General features: G+C 40.0%; 1 non-coding gene across 1 annotated transcript; it reads right to left on the bottom strand.

Moving 5' to 3' along the window:
• Positions 1-3,477: 3,477 nt before the first annotated feature.
• On the bottom strand, positions 3,478-3,550 carry TRNAA-UGC (transfer RNA alanine (anticodon UGC)). Its single transcript has one exon. It is a non-coding gene; the product is annotated as a tRNA-Ala (tRNA).
• Between the last annotated feature and the right edge of the window lie 4,977 nt (positions 3,551-8,527).

The following is an 8,527-nucleotide window of genomic DNA, read 5'->3' as shown; positions in this document are numbered from 1 at the left end:
CCACGAGTTGATTTTAGGCCCCCACTCCATCGATATACACCTCGGTCAGCAGGTAGTTTCCCACCACAGATGCAGGGCCAGCGGTTTGATCGTTATATTCAGTCAGGACCGGGGCAGAGCTCAGGCCAGCCTGAGGGCCGTCGACAGGAGCGTTCTGCACAGATGAGACAGCTTACTCCTCTGTGTACTCAGTGCGGTAAGCTGCACACCGGGCAATGTAGACAGGGTTCGAGTGCATGTTTTCATTGTGGGCAGACAAGACATTATATTAACCGGTGCCCGGGGTTAGGCAGAGGTACACCAGCTCAGCCTTCAGGATTCACAGCAGCCTCTTCGCCCTCAGTCCGTGCTCCCCGACAAGGTCCACAGTCTACTCAGGGCCGTGGTAGGGGGAGAGGTGGAGGAGACACCTCAGGTTCTAGTGGTGGCCAGAACCGCTTTTATGCACTCACAGGCCGACAGGATTCAGAGGCATCCCCAGATGTTGTCACAGGTATATTGACAATACATTCTCATGCCCGGAATATGAATTGAATCGAAATCCTAGGTGTTGCTCGATTTGAAAAGTGATGTTAGGCTTTCTTTGATCTTTTTGAGTTTTGTTGTCTATCACAAACAAAATCATCCCTAGTTACCTTTTTGAGCCTATAGTCTTTCTTTTGGCATCCGCATTACAGGCGTATCCCAATTTATTCTTAATTGAATCATTTCGATCCTTAGACCTCTTAAAGCACTTGAATTGTAAAGAGAGCGCTAGAAAGAAGTAATGAGGAAACTTGGGGTAGATTTTAAGTGGAACCAATAGAAGGAAGAAATTTGCACTTGTGCTTTAAATAAAAATCCACTAGCGGCAAGGTAAAAAAGAAAAGAAGGAACGAAGAAATAAATAAACAAAGGTTTCTTATTTTTGCTAGTGGATGTGATATGAATCAGTGTGTAAAGAAGAAGGAAAATATTCTGGGGTGAGCTATCTTGTGATGGTTGAAGTGGATTGAAGGAATTTTGCGCTTAAAGTTGAATATGTGATGTGTTAAAGTACTTAGGAGGGTTAGCCATTATATCTTAAATATATCCTACCCGTCTCTTTGCCCACATTACAACTATAATAAAGTCCTAATTGATTTCAGACCGAGGGGGCCTACATTAGTGGAGGTTTACATAAAGGGAAAGCCTATGGTACCTTTTGCGTGCATGTGACTTCTTTGAGAGAGGGAGTGATTTTTCTAAATATGTGTGAGTCCTTAAAATATATTCGATCAAGTGATTTTGATCTGTGGACTGCTTACTCTTTGTTTTATTGTGAGGGCACATGGTTTCACAAAGGATAAGTAACATTATTAGACATCTCTGTTAGATTAAGTATTCAAGCTTCGAGTGCATTGTGATATTGAGTTAGTTTTCGAGGCTAGGATTGTTATAATCATGTTGCTCCTGGGTTGGATGTTTTGAAATTGGGCATGAGTATGGGAAGTGTATTTTGACTGCATATGCTAGAGCTTAATTGTTACTATCAACCATGGTCATTGGTATAGTGTGTTGTGAATATGTGACTTGTTGGGTCCTTGAAGAGGAAGTGTTTGATTGGTTGACTCGAGGGCGAGCAATATTTAAGTATGGGATGTTGATGCCGTGCTATAATTTCATATATTTTGACGTTATTTACTATATTTGCTTGTTGTTTGGATGCTAATTTGTGCGACAATTGAGCTTAATAGAGTTTATTTTACGTGTAGGAATGCTTGGACATGAAGTGGAGAAAAGTTACACGAAATGGTACCTCAGAGCTACAAAATGGAGCAATAAAAGAAGACGTGCAAGACAATGAAAAGTCATGGCCATAGACAATGCAAGGCCTTGTCCAGGGCACTGTCATTGGTGCCTCGCACAGAAATGTTGGCGCCTCTGACAGTGCCTCGCGCAGAAATATTGGCGCCTGAGACAATGCCCGCGTCGACGATGCTATCCGAGCCAATTTTATTTTTTCACTATTTTTGGACGTGTAGACTTCGGCCCCAACCCTATAAATACCTCCTAAACTTATTTTTAGAGGGGGAGACATTATTGGAGAGGCTAAAGGCTACACAACACTCTGGAGCGCGGATCACAAGAGTTTTTCTCTTCGTTCTTCGTTAATTTGTAGTTTAATACTTTCGAATATGACTGTGATTATTTATACAATTATGAGTGGCTAAAGTCTCTAATCTACGGTTTGATGGAACCTTTTTGAGGATGAATTCTTGTTACATTGTTTTAATATAATTTTGCCTTTGAGTATTCTTACTTGTTCAACTACGTGTTTATTGCTGTTGATTGAATGACCATCAATTGACTATTCCTATTTATTATGTATTACTTGAGAAAGAGTATATATTTAGGTTGTTGTCGAACAACATCACTCCCAAGGTATATGAGAGATCAATACGGTGGGTTTAAAAGCGGGATTAGAGATAACGAAGCTTTGACGTGATCATAGTGAGCGGTGAAAAAGTGTAAGCTATTGTAATTCGAGAGAATATGACTAGTACATTATTGTAGTTGCTAGTAGATTGCTCGGATTGATTGCCGGATTGGAGACTTGAGGTACAACTGCTCGGAGTTCGCAGCCCTGAAGTCCCCATCTACCTTATCCTAGATGTTTATTGTATTTCAGACAGTTTTACTATCATTCAGATCATTATCTGTATTATTCTAGTCGCTCGTGCACTTGTGACACCAGTTCTTGGATTGTATCTAGATATTGTGGTTATTATGATTTTCTCACTTTATTTCAGTTCTATTTCGGTTTATTCAGTTTAATTGGTATCAGCTAATTTGTTTTGTTAAAAATGGCTAAAAACTATTCTAACGTTGGCTTGCCCAACAAGTGAAATGTTAGGCGTCATCACGGTTCCGAGAATGAGAATTCCGGGTCGTGGCGCACACACACACAAACACACACACACACATATGTCGGTAATTTTTGTTGTGAAACTAAATAATTTTTCCCCACCTGATGTTAGGTAGGTGCATTAAGGTTCCAACTAATTCGATTCGCGTCATGTAAGGCACGTTAAAATGGGATGACTCTACCATGATTTTTTTTCCAGCATTCAAATCCGACACTTGTAATTAATAGGGGAAGGATCATATTCATCCAACTGGTGAAACCTTTAGTCATGTGTCACACTCACCGTCCATCTTCATTTGATGCCCCCAAACATGCATTGAATTTAGAAGGATCATATTCATCCAACTGGTCAAGTAAGTCGTATGTGATATATAGTGCTGCATTACTAAAGTGATTTAGTAAGGAAAATAATAATAGTAAGTACTTTAGGAAAATGATCCGTCAAAGTTGAAAGAAAATATTGCAAAGCAATCTGTTCTCTTCGGTTGGTCGTGAAAACCAGTAACAAGTCCGGAATTTATTTATTTTTTTATAAAAAAAAGAATAATAAAAAAGAATTAAATTCAGGAATTGCATCTGACCTTATTTAGTGGAGATGCGGGGGATCGAACCCCGTGCCTCTCGCATGCAAAGCGAGCGCTCTACCATTTGAGCTACATCCCCTTCTCTCTATTAATCTCTCACAGAATAAATGATAAAGAGTGCTAGCTCTCATGTGTGTATTAATATAGTTCAATTTTCATTAAAAAATATATTGTATTCAATGCTTTATCACTTGTAATTATTTAGAAAAATACTTTCACACTGTTATTTGCGAATTATCTGATTTCCATGCCTTTTTTTAAAAAAAAAAAAATCATGATTTTGTATACTGTTGGAAAGACCCTCGGTTATCTCTTTCACTTTTTTTGTTCATATTCCTCTAGAAATTTCTATTAATAAAAATAAACATATTAAGTCATAGCGAGATACCTAGTGTTAATTCTTGTGCACGGTGGTATATATACTTTTAGTTGATCATTATAATTTTTTTTTACATAATTACATTGATAAGAACAAATATAAGATGAAACACGTATAAAGTTTTGTCGCATAACGTTATTTCAATTTTAATATTTCTAAAACTGAATATTTCATACATGCATTACAATCTCATTCATACTTTTTCTTACTAATATATACTTCTAGTTCTATTACATATATAGTCGTCTTGTTTATCCTCTTCACGAACTAAACGAAACCATACATTGCTTTATATGACTTATTAGTAGTATGAAGACAACATCAACAACGAAAAACTAATATTATGTCAAAGTAATTAAACTCAAATTAACTTGAAAATATCATAAGTTTGTGACCTCTTGATTATACTATAAGACTTTAATCTGGTTTCTAAGTTAGACATCATTATCTCATTTCTCAAAATGCTTAGTTTCTGATAGATACATATATTACCAAAAAAAAATAAAAATAAAAGTACAACCTCTATTCCTGTAGTATTTGAACGTAAATACTGGTTTAGGAGACGTACTAGTTTTTTCTCGCGGAGTTTCTTGCAACCACGACTTGAGTCATCGTTCACCATGAATCCTCACTAATCGGATAAATTCTTGTTGTTTGCAGCCTAAAAATATGCATTTTAGGCTAGCAATAGGGTTTTTGGTTAGATGATTAAATAATGAAGTAATAGAACTAACGTGCTAACTAGCACCCCTTATGGTTGTACATGACCCAATAGTATTTTCCAACAATTGTAAATGCTGAAGTGAGTCCTCGTTATAATATTGTATGGCTGAATTACGGGGCAAATCTTCTTTGGCAATGAGCAAATAAACTTGCACAAAATAGTGAAGTGAAGCTGTTTGCCAAAGAAGATTAGCCCAGTAATGCGTCCACACACACTTTGAAGTTTGAAGTCTCTCTTAACCCTTTGCTCTGATGAATATTTCTAATACTTGAAATCCTTTTATAGCAAAGAGGAAAATGCTGTATTCTTTAATTGGTATATGTTAACGCATATGCTATGTGTACAGGTCTTGGGGAATAATGCATTTGAAGTGCAAAATCTCATGAGCACATTCTTTCACACTTAAACTAAGTTGGATGTTCCGACGTGCAAAGAGTTAATTTTATCTGTTTGAGATGTAGAATCATCTCATTTAAAAATTTAAACAGTAGAGAGATCATATTTTTATTTACTTAATATAATTATGTCTTCAATGATATTTATAAAACTTGTGGCTCACTTTTAAGCTCTGGAATATCTACTTTCTGATCTGAATTGGCACCACTGCCAAACAAGAAGGAATGAGAGAAAAAGCAAACCAAAAAAATAGAAAATAAATAGAAGAGCACATTCCTGAGGTTCTATGGTACATTCTCCTCCATTTCTTTTTTTTTTTTCTCTTGCCATGCCTCGAATTTAAGTCCCCACCAACACCAGGTACGGATAAATTTTTACCTCCTCTGGCTTTTTGCATGAACTACAAATTCAATGTTCAAAATCAACTATAACACGAGAACTGAAATAATAAGGCCCTCTTCACTTATCAAATGGTAAAAGCAATAATCTAACACTTTTTTTCCTGTTGAATTTATGTATCAGCACTCGGCACTCGCACTCAGTAGGTTGCTACGGGACGGACCACGTCATAATCCCCAACAGTGTACGCCCACACGCCCGTCAACTAGCATTTGCGTCACTTCAAAATAGTAGAATGATACGAAATTCGGGGTTTCATACCCTCAAGACTAGACTTACAATCGTTACTTACCTCAAACAGGTCAAATCTCTACCCCGCAATGCTCTTGCCTCTGGACTCGGCCTCCAAATGCTCCAAATCTATTCACAATCAGTACAATACCATCAATATATGCTAATGGAATGAATTCCACAAGAAAATTAACAAAATTAGACCAAAACCAGAAATTGGCTCAAACTCGGCCCCTGGGTCCACGTCTCAAAATCCGAAAATTTACAAAATTAGAAAGCCCATTCACTCACGAGTCTAACCATATCAAATTCATCACAATCCAATATCGTTTGGTCCTTCAAATCCTTAAATTACTTCTCCAAAAATCCCAAGCCCCTACCCATCATTTTCACAAATTACATGATTAAACAATGAGAAATCACCATATATACGAGTATTAGGGCTCAAGCAACTTACCTCACTGATATCCCTTGAATCACCCTTCAAAAATCACTCCAAAAGCTCCACAAACCGACTTGAAAATGTTGGAAATGAACCAAATTCGCGAAGTATTCTATTTATGGTTTCTGCCCAAGTTTTCGCACCTACGGGCTCTTTTTCCGCACCTGCGGGGCCGTACCTGCGGTCAAGACGCCGCATCCGCGAACTCCACTTAATTCCCTAGCTTCCGCACCTGCACTCTAGGCCTCGCACATGCGGGTTCGCAGGTGCGGCCAAATCCTTCGCGCCTGCGCTCCAGCCTTGGCCTCACATTTTTCCGCATTTGCGCAGCAAATTCTCGCGCCTGCGAAAGCGCACCTGCACGCTCATACTCTAATTCTGCGGAAACTGACCAACCCCCTTTTCTTCGCATCTGCGCACCTTCCCTCCGCGCCTGCGACCTCGCACATGCCACTCCCCCTTCCGCAGGTGCGGAAATAGCAGAAGCAGCACCTTCAGCTGCATTCCAACTTTGACACAACCGTTAACCACCCGGAATCACCTCGAGGCCCTTGGGACCTCAACTAAAAATACCAACAAGTCATATATCAACATACCAACTTAGTCGAACCTTAGAATCATTCAAAACGACATCAAATCATTAAATTACCCTCAGATTCAAGTCTAAGAATTTCTAAATTTTCAAATTCGGCAACCGATACCGAAACCAACCAAACCACGCCCGAATAACCTCAAATTTTGCACACACGTCACAAATAACACTACAAACTTACTCCAACTTCCAAAATTCCATTCCGACCCTGATATAAAATTTTTCACTGCCGACCGAAATCGCCAAATTTCCAATTTCGCCAATTCAAGCCTAATTCTACCACGGACCTCCAAATCATGTTCCGGACGCACTCCTAAGTCCAAAATCACCTAACGGAGCTAACAAAACCATCATAATTCAAATCCGAGATCGTTTATACATAGGTCAACATCCGGTTGACTTTTCCAACATAGTTTCTACTTAAGAGACTAAGTGTCTCAATTCACTCTGAAACTATTCCGGTCCCGAACCAACTAACACGATATAATATAATATAGATGAATAACACAAAAAGAAGTAAAAATGGGAAAAACGGGGCTATAACTCTCAAAACGACCGGCCGGGTCGTTACATCCTCCCCCTCTGCTCCGCATCTCCCGCTCAGTCTCCCAGGTGGCCTCCTCCACAGTCTGACCTCTCTATTGCACCTTCACTGAAGCTATATCCTTTGACCTCAACCTTCGAACTTGCCGATCCAAAATATCCACCGGCTCTACATCATAAGCCATATCATCCTTCAACTGAACCGTGCCGAAATCCAAAATATGGGACGGATCTCCAATATACTTCCGGAGCGTGGAAACATGAAACACTAGATGCACACTCGACAAGCTGGGTGGCAAGGCAAGCTTATAAGCCACCTCCCCTATCCTCTGAAGCACCTCAAAAGGCCCAATGAACCGTGGGCTCAACTTGCCCCTCTTCCCAAACCTCATAACACCCTTCATGGGTGATGTCTTCAACAAAGCCTTCTCCCCAACCATAAAAGACACATCACAGACCTTCCTATCCGCGTAGTTCTTCTGCCTAGACTGCGCCGTGAAAAGCCACTAATGAATCAATTTCACCTTATCTAATACCTCATGGACCAAATATGTACCTAAGAGCCTAGCCTCACCGGGCTCAAACCATCCAACCGCTGATCTACACCTCCTCCCATATAAAGTCTCGTACAGAGCCATCTGAATACTCGACTGATAACTATTGTTATATGCAAAATACGCGAGTGGCAGAAACTGGTCCCATGAACCCCCAAAGTCAATGACACAAGAACGCAACATGTCCTCCAATATCTGAATATTGCGCTCGGACTGCCCGTCCGTCTGAGGGTGAAAAGTTGTGCTCAACTCAACCTGAGTACCCAACTCTCACTGCACGGCCCCCCAAAACTGTGATGTGAACTGAGTACCCCTATCTGAAATGATGGAAACTGGGACACCATGCATGTGAAAGATCTCTCGGATGTAAATCATGTTCCGGACACACTCCTAAGTCCAAAATCACCTAACGGAGCTAACAAAACCATCATAATTCAAATCCGAGATCGTTTATACATAGGTCAACATCCGATTGACTTTTCCAACATAGTTTCTACTTAAGAGACTAAGTGTCTCAATTCACTCTGAAACTATTTCGGTCCCGAACCAACTAACCCGATATAATATAATACAGATGAATAACACAAAAAGAAGTAGAAATGGGAAAAACGGGGCTATAACTCTCGAAACGACCGGCCGGGTCGTTACATCCTCCCCCTCTGCTCCGCATCTCCCGCTCAGTCTCCCAGGTGGCCTCCTCCACAGGCTGACCTCTCCATTACACCTTCACTGAAGTTATATCCTCTGACCTCAACCTTCGAACCTGCCGATCCAAAATAGCCACCGGCTCTACATC

Source organism: Nicotiana tabacum, chromosome 15 (genome assembly GCF_000715075.1).
Source record: "Nicotiana tabacum cultivar K326 chromosome 15, ASM71507v2, whole genome shotgun sequence".
Lineage (NCBI taxonomy): Eukaryota > Viridiplantae > Streptophyta > Magnoliopsida > Solanales > Solanaceae > Nicotiana > Nicotiana tabacum.
Note: the sequence above shows the minus strand (reverse complement) of the source record. Positions and strands in the feature narration are given on the sequence as shown.